This window comes from Protopterus annectens, chromosome 1.part1 (genome assembly GCF_019279795.1).
Source record: "Protopterus annectens isolate FY-2018-M chromosome 1.part1, PAN1.0, whole genome shotgun sequence".
NCBI classification, from domain to species: Eukaryota; Metazoa; Chordata; order Ceratodontiformes; family Protopteridae; genus Protopterus; species Protopterus annectens.
This window is the reverse complement of record NC_056726.1, coordinates 1619393100-1619411899: the sequence shown is the minus strand read 5'-3', so window position 1 is coordinate 1619411899 and position 18800 is coordinate 1619393100. Positions and strand designations below refer to the sequence as shown.

At 41.3% G+C, this 18800-nt stretch overlaps 1 protein-coding gene across 1 annotated transcript in view; it reads right to left on the bottom strand.

The window, feature by feature from the left end:
• Positions 1–18800, bottom strand: part of LOC122811637 (ephrin type-A receptor 7-like) — an 810434-nt gene that overhangs the window by 68378 nt on the left and 723256 nt on the right. The gene's annotated exons all lie outside the window — the stretch shown is intronic.

The window sequence follows — 18800 nt, the reverse complement described above, 5'->3', positions numbered from 1 at the left end:
ATACATGTCCCCTATATTACCACCACAGTGCTGCATGCTTAAGTCTGTGCAACATGGACGGGTATGTCACATGTGAACCCCTTGTTGGGACCACATTGCCCTTGTCTGTGAATGGGGAAGGATAGCAGGTATATTTGCGGAGGTGTTTTGGATTGGTAGATAGTGAACAGCCTACCGAGGTGGTATATGACACATGTGGTGGGTAAACTCCCTGGATGGTGTGTGTGGTCTGCAATGTGGAAGCCCCATGAGCCCCCATATGGAAACAATAGGAACAAGGCCCCCACCCATTGCTACTCACAACAGAAGTCCACAACCCTGAAGTGCCTGGCCTGGAGGATGAGCAGGAGGAGCATGTGGTCCCTGTGAATGTGTACTGGGTGCCTCAAGGTGCTGTAGCACATTCCACAAGTATCTGTGGAGCCCCCTATGGAACAGACCTTAGACCTGACCTCGGGTGACAGGATCATGTCTGTGTGTGCCCCAAGAGGGGGGTGGCAACATCCCCTGAGGTAGTTCCACCTGAGGATAGTGCTGGACCAGTAGATGAGGAGGCCCCAGGGTGGTCCACATGTGATGTGGCCTGGTAACATGGCCAGGTGAGGTGGGAGGGGTGGTTCCGCTGGCAACTATTCCCTAAACATGCTATTGTGTCACTGTTATAGAACATATGTGGGTAGTAATTGTCCACACAATCCCAGAACATGTCCAGCAGCATGCATAGATATCTCCAATAACACAGAATGACAGATGTGCAGCAATCACATCGCAAGCATACCACGTGATTATATGAAACCATAGTGGTCCTGACAATGGCATGCAGGTAAAATACTCTGTTACAGGACTGCAATTATAGTGTCCACACAGGAAACATGGCTGCAAACACATAGCACAAAGGGTGGTACAATACAATATATGTCCCAATGGTAGGTAAGCTGTAGCCATATCTATTGAGTTGTGTTAACAGTTTGCTGTCACTGATATGGTGGTGGGGGGGTGACGGAGATGTGTATTAAGAATTATGGTAACCTTGCTGAATGAGTTGCTCAGACCTTTTTCCATCTTTATGTCTTTCAGGCAAGATGTCCCATGGCCGTCTACCCGCGTATTCAGCATTGGTATATGAGGTTGTGTTGAACCACCTAATACAGTACCAAATGGTTCTGTTCAGCAGGGCCACCCATGAGCAGCAGGAGCAGTCCGCCATGTGGAACGATCTAGTCCACAGGGTCAATGATGTCAGCCTGCATAACCGTAGTTATGAGCAGATCCGGCATCATTTTTCTGACCTGCTTCACAATGCCCATTAGCATGCTGCTGCAGCCTGGGGGGATCACCTTGCGATGGGGGGGGGGTCATGCCATCTATTCCCCCCCTGACACATGTCGAGGAGCTCCTCAACAGCCTCATGGCACCTGCCCACCCGCACACCCAACAACTGGCAGAGACCATTGTGGAGGTGGATGCTACCCAAACAATGGCTGAGGAGCGTGTATGTAAGGCCACAGGACACATCAGTAGGCCACTGCTGCATAGGCATCCGCATCTGTACAGTAGATCATGCATATGTGAGATGTTATATATATATATATATATATATATATATATATATATATATATATATATATATTGTTTGTTGCTGCATAGTAGTAATAAACAGATGTGCATAAGTGGTAGTATTGTGGACTTGTACTGTTGATGTACTGTAATGCTGCACCCACCCTGTAGCAACGCCACAGCTGTGGCCACTGACATCGCATCTCTCACACTCTTATGTAGGTACCTCTGGTATACCACCAAGGCAGCAGCCTGTAGCTGGTGAGTATGGTTTATGTTGATGCTTGCCAATACACCAGGCATGTAATAGCTTTGGTATATTCCATGCACACATCTAACACACCTACCCATAATGCATTCCATACATGTTCATGTATTGTTGCTGTTAAATGCAATGCATCACAGTAGTGACCATGATCAGGTATCTGAAGGGTATGTCAGACACCTGCAAGAAAACTAACATCCTGTCATTGCAAAATGTGTTCACAGGGATGAACATAATGGTGGGACACATGGCCTACAGTAGGGACATGTGTGAAATATCACCCTTATACAGTGCAACAACAGTGTATATACCAGTATTACAATGGCAAATGTTACAGATCTACACTACGGCATAACACAATGCTGTGGTCCACATTATTAGCTGGGACTAGGCTGTAACACATGGTGTTCAGTGTATGGGACACAGCAAACTGACACGCATGTGTAGGCCATACTTGTCAGGAATCTGCAAAAAAGCTGAAGGTGGGGAGGGTGTGTCAGCATGACACACCACTGCACTGCAGCAGGGATCCTAAGGATGCTAAGAATGGCTGCATCTGCACACAGTCAGGTTCATGAATTGTGGCAGATGTAAACATACCCCCAAAGCAATAGTGACAGCAGTGTGTGAACACCAAGGGATGTGCTCATTTTTTTTTTATTTTATTTTACATTTGTTTACGAGGAATATTTGACTGGAACAAGGTCCATTTACAGCAGATGTCTGGGGAGAAAAGCTCCATAACATAACAGTGCAAATACAACAAATGACAAAAAAATTATGTACAGAGGCATATGTACAATCAGAGCTCCATGACTTCATATGACAACACATAATCCACGAATGACAGAAAATTTCTATACAGTGGCATATATATAATCAAGGAGAATGTTTGTACCTTAGTTTGTTTTGAGCAAGCTTGGTATATAGATAGCAAAACTTTGAATTCCCTATTGGTAGTACAAAGCATAAAAATGAAGGAATGGAATCTGGAAAATAATGCTATTCGGGAGATATGTCATAGCATGAGAAATAGTTTGTAGAATAGTAGTTCCTGATATGAATATTTGAGTAGTACAGAATAGCTGAGGTAAACAGTGAGGAGATGAGGGGTGGCAAGTTAGGAGAGCAGAAAAGATTTTATGTGTTACAGGGACAGAGCCATGATTGCAAGAGGTGTGACTTTAGTGATGTCTTGAAAAGTGAGATGGATGGTGCAGAGGAGATACTTTGGGGGAGGTTATTCCATTCCCTAGCAATGGTGTGGGAGTACAGACTTTTCCCTGCAGTGTTATTGGACTCGGTTATGCAGAGCAGGGTTTTGTTGGATGAGCGTAGAGGGCAATTTGCAGAATATTGGTTTAGAAGTTGGCTTAGGGCTGGGGTTTTCTGATGGTTCCTTATTATGTTGAAGGTGAGGACTAATTGGTGATAGCTAATTAACTGTAGGTGATTCAGAGCAAGACAGTGATGACTTCGAAAATTGGAGTTGTTAGCAAATTTAGCAATTTTATTGTAGCATGACTCTATTTTGTTTAGGTCTGTTTTCCTGATATGAATTAGGATTGGTGATGCATACATTAGGGTAGACAAGAGGGGGTTTGGGTTAAGGAGATTATAGCTTGGTCCGATATGAACTGTTTGTGTTTGTATAGGGTTCCTAGTTTCTTCTGTACCTTTGTGATGGTTTGTGAGATATGGACATTAAAGTTTAGATTGTTATCTATTTCAACCCCAAGCAGCTTAGTGTGAGGGGAAGGGGAGAGCGTGGTCCTGTTGTTGGAGGTGATAGTGAAGATAGGAGGTGTGGATTTGGATTTATTGAGATAAAAAGCAGTAATTTGATCTTGTTGGGGTTTAGAATGAGTTGGATATTGGTAATCCATTATTCCACGGAGCAGAAGGATTCTTGGGTAAGCTTTTGAAGAGTGGTTATGAATGGAGCTGAGTAGATTACGGTGGAGTCGTCTGTGTACTGTATAAGTGATGCATGCAGGGTAAAGTATGTAGTTTGTTAGTGAAAATGGTGAATAGTAGAGGACCCAGTATAGTATTGCTCCTTGTGGGATGCCTATAGTAGTTGGTAATAGAGGTGATAGTGTACTTTGCCATTTAACTGATTGTTTTCTGTCAGAGAGATAGCTTCTAGACCATGAAGTAGTAGAGGGGGTGAAGGATAAGGTTGACAGAGTGTCTAAGAGTAGGTTATGGGAGACCATATCAAATGCTTTTGATAGATCTAGGAATATGGCTGAGATGAATTTGTTGTTGTTTCTTAGATGGTTAATCTGATTGGTAAAGTAGAGTAGAGCAGTAGTTGTGCTATGGTTTGAGCGGAAACCATGCTGTGTGGGGGAAAGGAGGTTATGTGAGGAGAAGAAGTGCATTACCTGGGTGTGAATACATTTCTCCAGAAGCTTGGAAAGGGGGGACAAGATAGCAATTGGCTGGTAGTTTGATAGTTCATATTAGTTTCCACCTTTGTGAAGGGGAATTATATGTGACACTTTCCATAGATGAGGTACGTAGGTTTCTTGTATAGAACGGTTTATAAGAATTGAGACAGGGTAGGCTAGAGATTCTGCAGCTAATTTTAGAAAATTTGTAGGTAAACCATCTGCTGCAAGTGTGGTAGGTTTTAGTTTAGAGAGTAGCTTTTTAATTGAAGAGGTTGGTACAGGTGAGAGTGTAAAAGTGGGTATGTTAGTTTGTTCTACAGTTGGGTTGGTTTAAGTGTTCTTGTTGGATAGTTGGATAGATAGTGCGAGGATAGATTACTGTGAAGTGATGGTTGAATTCAGAAGCTATGCTATCATTATCAGAATTGTTGTTGGGAAATGGGGTGGTTGTTTTGCTCAGCTTTAGAAGGGTATTGATGCCCTGCCAGAACTTTTCGGGGTTTCTAGAGTGCTTGTTTTAGATGTCTAAGAAGTAGTTCTTTTTATCTACTTTTGTTTGGGTTTTGGCATTATTTCGTAGCTCATGATATTTCTGTTGTCTTGGATGGTGTTATTCTTTTTTCAGGTTTTTCCAGGCATTGTCTCTGGCTTTTATTAAGGCTTTTGTTGTCCTATTTAGCCATGGGGCACAGTTAACTTTAGTCCTGAGTTTCCTGATGGGAGCTAATATATTTACTACATTCATAAAAGTAGTATTACAAAAATCAACTGCCTGGTCTAAAGATAGAGTTTTTAGTGGATTCCAGTCCTGTTGCTGGAGCATACTGCTAAGAGTTTGTGGATTAACTATGTGTTTGTCCCTAGTCTCCTTGAATAGTATGGGTTTGGGTATTTTTGCCTGTTTACGAAGGAGGAATGTGGGGCAGTGGTCACTCAATGTATCAGGTAAGCAGCCTAAATGATAATTTTCTGTGGGGATATTAACTAGTGTCCAATCTAGAATGGAGGTTCTATTGGATTTTTTGCCTACGCTGGTGGGTTCTAGGATTAGTTGTGAGAATCTAAATAAGTTAATATGGTTTGAGGGGTTGTTGGAGTTGAAGGCTAGCCAGTCTAAGTTTAGGTCACCTAGCAGAATGGTTTCTTGGGGTAGGTTGATTGTGGCCCATTGTAGTGTATCTTCTATTATAGGTGAGTTATTTCCTGGAGGAATATATCTACAGAGGATATTGATTCTCATTTTTTGTTTTTAATAGATATAATGGAGCCTAATGTCTCTGCATTCTGGGATTTGTAGTAGTTGGAGGTTGAGTGTATTTTTAAATATTGCAACTTTTTTTGCTCTTCCCCACTCCGTTCGCCCTGTGTGATCACTCCGCTCCCCTACCCTACCCCAATTCCCACACACCCCCAGCAGTGCTAGACTTATAATCCTCATATGTCACACCCCCACCAAAACAGCCTACCAACACCAACCAATTAACAAGCTTACACCCACTTTAACACATATCTACCTACTTGCAACCTTCCCCTTACCCTTCCCCCAGACAAATCATGCAAGCCCTATCTATACTACTACTAACTCTCACTAGCCTAGCCTATACCACATCCATACACACACTGATGCCACCAAACAATACCTTTCACACAACACATACGTACACATACTTACAAACACACAATATTACAATCTGCTCCACATTATTCAAAAATAGCTCACTATTTCTCATACACAAGACACACACCACAATACCTCTCAATAAACACATAGCAACTAAAGTTCACTCTGACCTAGCCCATGCTCTAAAACTCAAAATATTCCTCAAAAATGGCTACTAATCTCAGGAGACATTCACTCCAACCCAGGTCCACTCAACAAACTGCTTTCACACAAACAAGTATCAGAACTTCTTATCATTAACTTAAACTCAAGAAGTATATCCAATAAACTACATGACTTACATGCACTCATATCCCACTACTCACCAGACATACTTTCTATTACTGAGACTTGGCTAAAACCTAACAACCAAAAAGATGAAATTCTCCCCCCTGGTTATTATATCCTAAGGAATGACAGAGCTACCAAAAAAGGAGGTGGAGTTGCAATGTTATTTAAGAACACACAACCTCCAGCCTCTGAACACTCCACTACCCAACTTTCAAAATGCAGAAACATTAGGCTCTGTTCTATCCCTTAAAAACAAAAAAAGGAACAACATCCTCTGCACCTACATTTCCCCATGTAATAACTCACCTGTAATAGAAGAAATTCGACAATGGACTACAACAAACCTGCCCCAAGAAACTATCATAGTAGGCGGTCTACATGTAACTCCAGCAATCCCGCAAACCATATCACCTTATTTGGTTTCTCACAATTAATCCAGGAACCCACCAGAATTGATAAAAAGACCAAAAAACAATATATTCTTGACTGGACTTTAGTTAATTTCCCCAAAGAAAACTACCATGTGGGCTGCCTACTTGACATACTAAGTGACCACTGCCCCACATTCCTACTTCAAAAACAGGTAAACATACCCAAACCCATGCAGCATAAGGAAATTAGAAATGAGCAGAAGATTAATCCACAAATTCTTAACAGAATACTACAACAATGTAACTGGCACCCACTACAGACTCTATCACAAGACCAGGCAGTCGACTATTTCAATAGTACTTTTATAAATGTTCTAAATACAGTCACTCCGATTAGGAAACATAGAATCAAAGTTAACTATGCCCCTTGGCTAAATAGGACCACTAAAGCCTTACTAAAAGCCAAAGACAATGCCTGAAAGAATTGGAAAAAGAGCAATACCAGCCCAAATAGATAATTATACCAACAACTGCGTAATCAGGCCAAAAAACAAATAAAATTGGATAAACAAAACTACTTCCTTAATGTCCAAAACAAGCATTCCAAAAACCCACAAACATTCTGGCAGGCTATCAATTCCCTTCTAAAACCTGGCAAAACTATCACCCCCACCCCAAACACCAATAATAACAATGACAGCATAGCTTCTCAATTTAATCACCACTTTACATAATCCATTCTCACATTATCTACCCAACTATCTAACAATAATCCTACACTTACACCAACTATAGAGAACAATACTTTACCCTTATTTACACTCTCACCAGTACCAAACTCTATGGTAAAAAAACTACTCTTAAAACTAAAACCTACCACCCTCACAGCAGATGGTCTACCCACTAATTTATTAAAATTAGCTGCAGAGTCCTTGGCCTACCGTGTCTCAGTTCTCATTAACCGCTCCATACAAGAAGCCCAAATCCCCAAATTATGGAAAGTATCATATGTTATTCCTCTTCACAGAGGCGGCAACTCCTATGAGCTATCAAACTACCACCCCATTGCTATCCTATCCCTCCTTTCCAAGCTCCTAGAGAAATGTATTCACAATCAAGTGATGCACTTCCTAATCTCACACAATCTCCTCTCATCCACACAGCATGGCTTCCACCTAAATCATAGTACAACTACTGCTCTTCTGTCCTTCAACAATCAGGTTAATCATCTGAGAAACAACAATCACTTTGTATCAGCCATATTCCTAGATTTATCTAAGGCATTCAACATGGTCTCTCACAACCTGCTTCGAGACACCCTAACCACAATGTCCTTTGCCCCCTCCACTACTTCCTGGTTTAAAAACTATCTCTCCAATAGACAACAGTCAGTCAAATGGCAAGGTGTACTATCACCTTTACTACCAACCACTGTAGGCGTTCCACAAGGATCAATACTGGGCCCGCTGCTATTCACATTTTCACCAATAAACTACACACCTCCACCCTGCATGCAGCACTCATACAGTAAGCAGATGACACTACCTTAATCTGCTCTGCCCCATCAATAGCCACCCTTCAAAAACGTACCCAAGAATCTTTTTGTTCCATTGAGAAATGGATTACTGACATCCAACTTATTCTAAACCCTAACAAGATCGAATTACACCTCTTTACCCCCAACAAACACAGGACCACAACCACCTCCTTCACTATCCCCTCCAAAAATGGCATAACAATCTCCCCATCACCCCAGACTAAGCTCCTAGGCATAAAAATTGATAAAGATCTTCACTTTGATGTCCATATCTCTCAAACCATTAAAAAGGTTTATAAAAAGTTAGGTACTCTATACAAACACAAACAGTTCTTATGAGATCAAGCACGAATCACCCTAGCCCAAATACATCTACTCTCTACCCTAATGTGCGCATCCCCAATCCTAACCCACATCAGGAAAACAGATATGGACAAACTAGAAGCATATTACAATAAAATTGCAAAATTCACAAATAACTCCACATTTAGAAGCCATCACTGTCTTGCCTTAAAAGAGCTACAGTGCCTAGAACTCCCAAGGTTTATTAGCTACCACCAACTAGTGCTCACCTACAACACACTAAATAATCCTCACAAAGCCCCAGCCTTAAATCAACTAATAAACCAATATGTAGGAAACCATCCCCTGAGGTCATCAAGCAAAACCCTACTCTGTGTGTCCATAGCTAACAATACTGCAGGGAAAGCTCTTCTCCTATACCATCACTAAGAAATGGAATAGTCTCCCCAAAATATCTTGACTGCTCCTTCTATAACAATATTCAGACAGTCACTCAAGGCACACCTCACACAGTCCTGACTATGTCCTTGCATCACTTAGATATTCTGCTCTTCTCCCCACTCTCACTATCCCCTTTTCTTCACTCACTTCTATCTGTACAATATTGTACTAAAAATACTCTAATGCAAGAACTTCTAAACATAACCATTATGTATTATGCATATTATGTTCTTGTGAGATATCTCCATCATTGCATAAGTTGACAGTGAGCATTTTTTCTTTCCCAAATACTCCCATCCAAAGCTAACTATGAGTAAACATGCTAGCATTAGCTTGCATAGAGCAAACTACTGTATATACCTGCATGTTTGCATTGTATCATATATCCTTTGTTATATATTTGTATTGCATTGTATTGCATTGTATTACATTGCATTATATATACTTTGTTCTATATATCTACCACTGTACTTGTTAGATTGTGGAGCTTTTCTCCCTGGGCCTCCGCTGTAAATGGCCCTCGCTCCAGTTAGACATTCCCGGTAATCAAATGTAAAATAAATAAAATAAATAAACTCCACCTCCCTTTTTGGTACCTCTATCTTGCCTTAGGATGTTATAGCCTGGGGGAAGAATTTCTTTGTTTTGTGTGGCAGGTTTTAGCCAGGTCTCTGTAACGGTTAGTATGTCTGGGGAGTAGTGGGATATGAATGCGTGAAAGTCATGTAGTTTGTTGCATATGCTACATGTGTTTATACTGATAATAAGTAGGTCTGACTTGTGGTTCTGGGATAGGATTGGGTTGCTTGGACCTGAGTTGAAGTGTATGTACCCTGAGATTAGTAGCCATTTTCTGAGGAATAGTGTGAGTTTTATGGCATAGGCTATATCTATGTGTTTTCCGAGTAATGTTAGCCTTTTGTGAGGTAGTGTGGTTGCTGTTTTGTGTATGTAGAGTAATGAGTTGTTGTTAAATAGTGTGGAGCCTATTACTATATTTGTGTGTGTGTGTGTGTGTGTGTGTGTGTGTGTGTGTGTGTGTGTGTGTGTGTGTGTGTACGTGTGTGTTATGTGGTAAGTAGTGTTTGTTGGTATGTTAGAGTGTATATATGTGGTGTAAGCTAGAGTGCTGAGTTAGTAGTAGTAGTCCTAGTATGCCTTGCATGGTGTGGGCGGGGTGTACAGAGGAGGTTGTTGTGAAGTGGAGGGTGTGGTGTGGAAGTGGGAGTGGATCTGATGACTGACGGATGGTAATAGGCTGTTGTGGAGGTGGAGGGGATATATGGGCTATAAGTGTAGGACCACTGGAGGTGGGTGGAATTTGGGGGCAGGGAGGGGAGCAGAGTGAGCCCAAATGGTGAACGGAGTGGGCTAGAATAAGAGAACCTAAAGCTGCAGAAACCTATCAGTATCAGCAAGAGATTGACTGAGCAAGAACATAGCTTAGCCTAAAGATAAGGTAAGGTAAGATTCAATAATAATTAATCTGTGGTTAACTTTCCTAGGAGGGATTGGGAAGTTGGGCCTATAGAATGGGGAGTATTATAGCTGTTAGTAACACTGGGTGATTGTAGTCTCCATAATATTTTCCATTTCTGCTGTAGGTGTACATGTGTCAGCAGGAGGATGGTCTGCAGTCATATTCCACAAGGGGTATGATCCTGTGGTGACACCATGGCTGTGACATATCCGGAGTACAGTTGAACACATGTCACAGGTTTGTGTAACAGTTACTGACTGTGCCACATGTACAGGTGACCCGCTGGGACATATTTAATCAGCAACCTGATGTAGATCCATCCACATACATGCACACTCTTACATGGCAACACTGGGGCTAGACCCCTACCTTGGTATGTAGTGCTACTGATGTGTATGGCTTTCTTTGCACACGACACACAGTGTTTAGGGTGAGGTGTGTTCCAGGTTACATGTTACATGCAGAACATCCCCAGACATGTACAGTATGGTAATAGGGGATGTAATGGTTGTATATGGACAATACATAGTGTGACATACCATCATATACACATTAACAGACACATAACAGGCAGACACACATCCGAGAGACCTGGGCCTTTTGATGCTAACTAACTTGTCAGTGTGTCCAGTATGTTACAGGTAGGCTGCACACAGCACACGCATAACTGGGCTGGATTGTGGTATCAGTTACCTGTATGGTTGACTGTGAGAGTGGTCACCATACAGTGGTACATGGGACATATACCGGGTGTACCATGGTGTAATGACAGTGTACACAGCACCCACATCCCACAGTGGATATTGTACTCACTGGAACCCATGATGACACTCTGACATACCCACCATCACACATTGCCCATGACTGAGATACAACCCATTGTATATCCCAACAGTGGTACTACAGGTATATGCATCTAATACACATGCCACAGGCATAGTAGGGTGTTGCATTGTCATGCCTCACCTATGGGCAGCAACAACACAATCTGTACTACTGTGTGGCAATGCATATTGTAATAGGAGTATGTGGCCTTGGAATGCTGCACCCTACAGATATAGACATGCACACATACACACACTTGCCAGAACTCAATGGGTATCCCATGCCTATTGACCCATTTGTACAACACTGTTGTGCTGGTACTGCAAGGCTCATGTAGCCATTAGGGAGAGGAGTATAACAGGGTACATGTAATGTCTGATATAGCAGCATCAACATCTTACTATGGCAATGGGTGTTGCGGTGGTTGTGAAGGCCCTCATGGTATTCCCAACTACAGGTGTACTAACACATAGACACTGCTATCCTCAGTAATGCCCATATACACATGTGTCAGTACTGGGGTGCATTGCTGCAGGTGGTTATAGGTGTGTATCTGGCTATTGTCCATGGAGAGATGGGTAGTGTATGGGATGTGTGTACAGTGGTATCATGCCACCAGCCATGTGCCAGCAGGCAATTTATCAACAGACACCACTGTGGTGACCCTCATGGTGAGAGTGACATGCATCAGTCAATCCTCTAGGTGCCTCCTGCAAATGGCCACTGAGGTGATCCAGTTGACATGTATGCAACATGGTTTACAACACATGGTTAGTGTCTGTGATGGAGACCTGTACTCTAGCATGTTCTGCTGACTGTGGTAGTGTAGTGGAGGTATCCATGGCATGTGGTGCATACAGGGTGTTGTCTCCTATATGTGCCATTTATAACACAACTGGGCAGGCATGTCAGTATCAGTCAAGCATAGGTTGCCTGTATGTATCCAAGCTGGATACCTGCCATCTGCACATCTGTACAGGGACTGACAGACATCTGCTTGGCAAGTAGCTATGCAGTAGGATTAATGTGTTGACAGACAGACGGTTGACAACAATATGTATGGCATTACTACATGTTGGAAGCCCTCACTGACATGTGTTGTACAGACAGTAGTCTACAGTTATATTCTACGTCAGATCATTATCCAGTAGGGGATATATATTGTGACACAGCTCACACACCAGGAACACGACAGTGAGGCCTCAGAGTCCAGCTATGCCTGCAGGTGTGCTTGTTGTCAGTACTACATTTAGCACTGTACTCTTGACTGGGAAAGCACTGTCAACAGTGGTACCACCAGAATACACTACATGCCAGTGTGACAGCATGTCAACTGGGTTACTACCCTTCTATATAACACATTCACATGGATAACAGTGCTGTACAGGTCTTGTATACTTGTATGTCCCAGACATTACACTCACACCCCTTGCTACTGTAATGACAGCACATAGACATGTGTATTGTACATGGTATTACATACACTTATTAAAGATGTCATCACACTGCTATGTTATCAGACTGGGATGTGAGCACTGGTTACCAGGGCTGAGCCATGCTTAGCAGGTGTCAGCATTGCTGCAATTTAACAGCTAAGCAGATTTGTGCACTGGTAAGTGAAGCCTAGATGGTGTTAGCACCCGTACATTTAACCGTAGCTTAGCACTGCATACGTTTAACTGTAGCTTAGCACTGCTTCTCTTCATGCAAACCCATGCAAACACGCTTAAAGCTGCTCAAACCTGCCTTAACCACTCTGTATCCAGCAGCCCTTGTTCTGCCCAGTAACAAAATAAACAGCCCTTGCAGGTATAGGACCCTGTACACTATAGTCAAAACAGTTAACCACTACGCCATGACAGCTGTGAAGATAGTTGTTTTTCCAATATATCTGTCACTACACATATTGAATAGTATTGAACAATTGCTTTGACTTCCACAATTGTCTAGTGTGTGTTATTGATAGTACTGTTGCATTACATAAGTTATATCTAAATATACAAATATCAGATACATACAGTGAGATACATCTGGGAAGGTATACACAACTGTGATGTTTACACATGACAGCAATATGGATATATACATATACATATGTTGATATATGTCTACATGTACATACACATATATATTCATACATATGTATGTCTACACATCAATATAGTGCATTATATATATATATATATATATATATATATATATATATATATATATATATATATATATGGCCACTTGTATATCTCTTTGTATATGTGTGTGTATGCACATCCTACGTGAACAGATATACCTATTTATGTTGATATATATGTAGATATCTATAACTATATGTGCATCCATATCTAATCAGATATACTTATTTATGTCTATATAGATGTAGATATCCATGACTGTATGTGCGTAAGTATCTATATATCTGTATATGTGTCGACATATATTGCTGTGTATATGTATATATTTGAGTGTGTATATGTATATATATATATATATATATATATATATATATATATATATATATATATATATATATATATATATATATATATATATATATATATATATATATATATATATATATATATATATGTATATATATATATATATATATATATATATATATATATATATATGTATGCAGATATGTATATGTGTATATATCTATATAGATATATGGATATATCTATATACATATATGCTTACTATATGTCCAGAACATGAAGCGGAGTCCTACCTCAGCACCAATAGTCCCAACCTCTTAGTGCAAGGGGATGTCATGTATGTAAAAATTGCACTTTATTCATCTGTTTTTACTGTATTTGTGTTTTTGCCTACACTATTTCATTTATTATGCTGTAGTTATTACTGCTTGTTAGTAGCCTGATTAAATTGTAACTGTTATTCTAAGCCTTTGGTTGAAGCATTTGGGCTTCAGACCAGTTGTTTTATATTAAGAAGGTTTGTGGTCTGCAGTGTTGTGGCAGGACAAGTAGCTTACATCCTTCTATGTTGCAAGTTGCTGACTGAAGGCTTAGTGTCTGTTATTCTAAGAGTGTATTAGTTCTAGTTTAAGCACTTGTGCTTTGGGCCAGTTATTTTACATTAAGAAGGTGTGTCTGCACTCTTGTCGAAGGAGAGGGCAGATTCTGCCCTTCTGAGCTTGGAGTTTCTGGTTAAAGGCTTATTGTGCCTGCTTATTTGAATTGTTTCTTTCTGAAATTGGTACACCTTGTTTGCTGTAGCATAGACTAAATTCAGACCTGCTGAATCTAGCTTTGTTTGTATAACTTTAGCACTAATCACGACCATCTTTTTTTGGAGAAGGTTCATCTGCACCCTAGTAGCAGGAGTGTGCAGTTAGAACTTGTCTGATCAAGGACTGCTGGAATGGGGCTCATGTTTTAGCTATTTATTGGTTAATTTGTTTGAATCAGTTTGCTCATTTGCTACTGTTATATTAAAAAAATACACTTTATTCATCGCCACTTAGCTAGGGTTAAACTATTCCTGGCGCCATATGCTTTTCAAATTTTCTCTTAGAATTGGCTAGTTGTTTTAGTTTTAGCACTCAAATCTGTTTCTTTGAGCTCAGCACTTGTTCTGAACTCGTTGTAAGCACTAAATAAGCGACAAATTACTACATCGCTCAACTTTCATCACTTGTCTAGAGGAAAACAGTTTTTAGTACTTAATAAATAATCACCTATCCAGATGTGTCTAAGGGTCAGCTCCCGGTGTTTTCTCCTGTCTATCTGATGAATCTGGGCATCTTGTGGCAATGCAGAAATTGCCTCATGTACACAGACAACCCTCTCCTCCTACCACTCAACACTACAACCTGTGAGAGATGCCCTTATGTAGCCAAACTGGAAGCAAAGCTCTCTTCACCCAAGACTAGACTAGACAGTCAAGAGGAGAAGGTAAACACTTTCACCTCACCACACTTATCACATAGTCCCTCAAAACATACACCACCAAAACACACATGTAGCAACACAAAACACAGACCTACATTTGCAGAGGCTCTTAATAAAAAGCTGCTCAAGTGACAGAGACCTCCAAAGCAGAAACACATGCAACCTCCACCCCCCAACACAACCCAAATGACAAATAGCCCCCAAATTCAGTGTGCCACTCAACCACAGCCCATAAGGCATAACAATGTGCCAACACTCTAGTCATAGGTGACTCTGTAGTCAGGCACACTGATGTTCCACTCACCAGGCTAAACAAGGAGAAAGTTACTGTCAGTTGCCTGTCGGGTGCTAGGATCCACCACATAATGCAGGCACGCACTCAGGTCACTCCACAACAAGTACAGATATGACTCTGTCATTGTCCATGTTGGTGTGAATGACCTGAGATGTACCTACCTGGACTACATGAAAAGAGACTTGGAGGAGCTTTCCGATCTTGTAGCCTAGGCAGGTATGACCCTAGCACTGAGTAGCATCCTGCCGTCACCCAGAATGATACCACAGTACAAGGACAAAATTATTGACTTCAACAATTGGCTAAGTTTCTGGTATCATTCTAAGTGGATCCAGTATCTGTCTGCCTGGGATAACATGAGTGACAGACCACGATGCTTTACCAGAGATGGCCTGCACCTGTCACGCCTTGGGATTCCAGATACTGGCTAAGGCTCTTGCCACCCTTGTAGTGCCTTTTTAGGCAAGATTCAAATGACAAATTCACCACTGTAACAGGTACAAGCAAGCAAAATCTGAGGGTAATGCTACTCAATGCTAGAAGTCTAAACCTCAAAATGCATTCACTCAAGGCACTCTTTCAAATGGAGAACATTGACATCTGTGCAGTGACAGAGACCTGGTTCAAGGCTCCAGAGAGCACCCCTGCATTACCAGGCTATAATTCATACCACACCTTTCGGCCATCTAATCTGGACTGAAACACTAAAGGTGGAGGTGTATCCATATTCATTAAGGATATAAACACCTCCAGGCTTGTTGCTCAGCATAATGCATACGAGATTATCTAAGTGCAACTAACTCTGGCCAAGACCACAATCCAAATTTTAACTTGCTACAGATCTCCCACCATGCCGCAGGATTCCCACTCCTCATTTCTTGATACACTGGAAAATATATGGTACAACCCAAGACCCTAATAATGGGCGATTTCAACTACCCCACCATTAACTGGGAAAACTACTCATGTACCAACTCTTTTGCTCAGTGTTTTCTGGAATTCATAAATTAAAATGCCTTGGATCAACTTATCTACACTCTCACCAGGGGCAGCAATATTCTAGACCTGGTCATTACCAACATGGGTGACCGGTGTTCCACACCAGAGGTCAGTTTCTCATTGGTCAGATCTGACCACAAGCTAATCAGCATAGACATCCTCATCCCGCCCCCACACCCCATTAGGGAAATCACTGTAAAAAATGTCTCCAAATCCAACTTCACTCTTCTTAAGATAGAAGTGGCAAACTTTACGACTCCCATGCAGACGGACAATAGAGGTACAACTGCTGAATCCTATACTGATGCAATTTATAAGCACTTACATGACTGCATGGATCGTGCTATCCCTAACAGACCCAAGATGTTATCCTCCAAAAAAGGAAGCCAATCTGGTGGTCCCCTGCTATAAAAAAAATTACACCAGAAGAAAGAAACTGTTGCAAAAAAGAGTAAAATCCCATGACTGGAAGAACTCCCTGGTCAGCCTCAGTAAAAAGCTGAGATCCCTCATAAAATTCTCCAAAGCTGGTTATGAAAACAAAATAACCACTAATTCTAAAGACAACCACAAAGCATTCTATAGCTATGTCAAGAATCTCAATGGCAACACTCAGATCTGTTCTGCGTTACAGCACAATGGCACTAAATTTACAGAACCAACTGATATTGCCAGGATGGCAGATAGGTTAAGTGCTAATTTTACCCCCCATCACCCTCTAAAGGGCCCATCTCTATACCAGAAGAATACAAAGTTCTTGTAATCATGGCTTCACAGGTAAATACCACACTCTCCAAAGCCAAGAACACAGCATCCGTGGGACCTAACAACATCCCAGGCTCCGTTCTAAATGAACTACAGAATGAAATGGCACTCCACCTAACCACCATGTTGAATAATAGCCTCACCTCAGGCTTTGTGCCCACTGAATGGTGCACAGCAACAGTTATCCCACTCAACAAAGGGGGAGCCAACACAGACCCTGGGAACTACCACCCCATTAGCCTAACAAGCCTAGTCTGCAAGGCCATGGAGCTTATCAGCATGGAACTTATAAACAAAGACATTGGTAATCTACAAACTCTGGACCCCACCCAGTTTGGGTTTGTAAAAGGCAGATCACGTCTCCTAAAACTGATTGACTTCTTTGAAGCAGTCACCAAAGCCGTAGATGAGGGTAAGGTGGTTCACACAGCCGATCTAGATCTCGCCAAGGCTTTTGACATCATCCCCCTCTCTGGAATTATAGATAAACTCACTAAACTAGGTATAAATAACTATGTCACAAGATGGGTTGGCAATTGGTTCACTGACAGAACCTACACTGTGAAAGTAGCAGACTCCAAATCTGACTTCAGACCAGTGACAAGTGGAGTACCACAGGGTTCAGTCCTGGGTCCTCTCCTGTTTGGTATCTACTTTTCTGAAGTACAGGCTAACACAGAAGGTCTTTGGCTAATGAAGTTCACAGATGACTGCAAACTAGGAGGCATAATTGAAACTCCTAAAGATGTGGACATCCTACAAAAGGACCTCACTGAGACAGATGTCTGGTGTCAAATATTTCTCTATACTGTAGTTTCCCTAATGTGCTCTCAATTTTTGAAATGATCTGTCTCATATTTTTTTTTCACTCTGTTAACATTTAGCATATGTCTATGTGTTCCTACAGTGGTGAACTATCTGATATATTGTATCTATATCCTTTGAATTCTTTGGAATATTATTGTACTATTACTATCATCATTATTATTATTATTATTATTATTGTGGAGCTTTTCTCCCTGGGCCTCCACTGAAAATGGACATGTATCCAGTCGGACTATCCCGGTCAACAAACGTAGAATAAAATAAAATAAATAAATAAATAAATAAATAAATAAATAAAAGCCATGGCCTCAAGCTCAATGCCAAAAAGTACATTGTCATGCCCTTTGGTACAAACTCTGTACTCATGAGCTACCACATAGGTGGTAGTTTAGTTAACACTAAAAGTGTGATAATAGACCTTGGGGCACAGGTGGACAGTAGTCTCTCCTTTGATAATCACATCACCACAGTAGTCAGGAAATCCTTCTATGTGGCACACCTCATCACAGAAGGTTTCTCTTTCTAGAAAAAAGAGGTCATTGTTCCCTTCTACTTGTCACTCATTAGGCCAATTATAGAGTACAATGCCCCTTTTGGTATGTACCTCACAAGACTTCTACAACAACTGGAAAGGCCACAGAAATACCTCACAAAGAGGATTACCAGCCTCAAACAGATGCCCTACGCAGACTGTCTCAAAAAATTCCAGCTTTACTCCATCACATATCGCCTATTCAGAGGTGATCTCTGCCTTACCTACAAAGCTATGTCAAACCCAGAGCAGCTGGACATGCTCCACTTAAAGAAATCCAACCCTCCGAGCTACACACTCTAGGGACCTAAACCTTGCCACTGCAATAATATGCTGGAGGGATA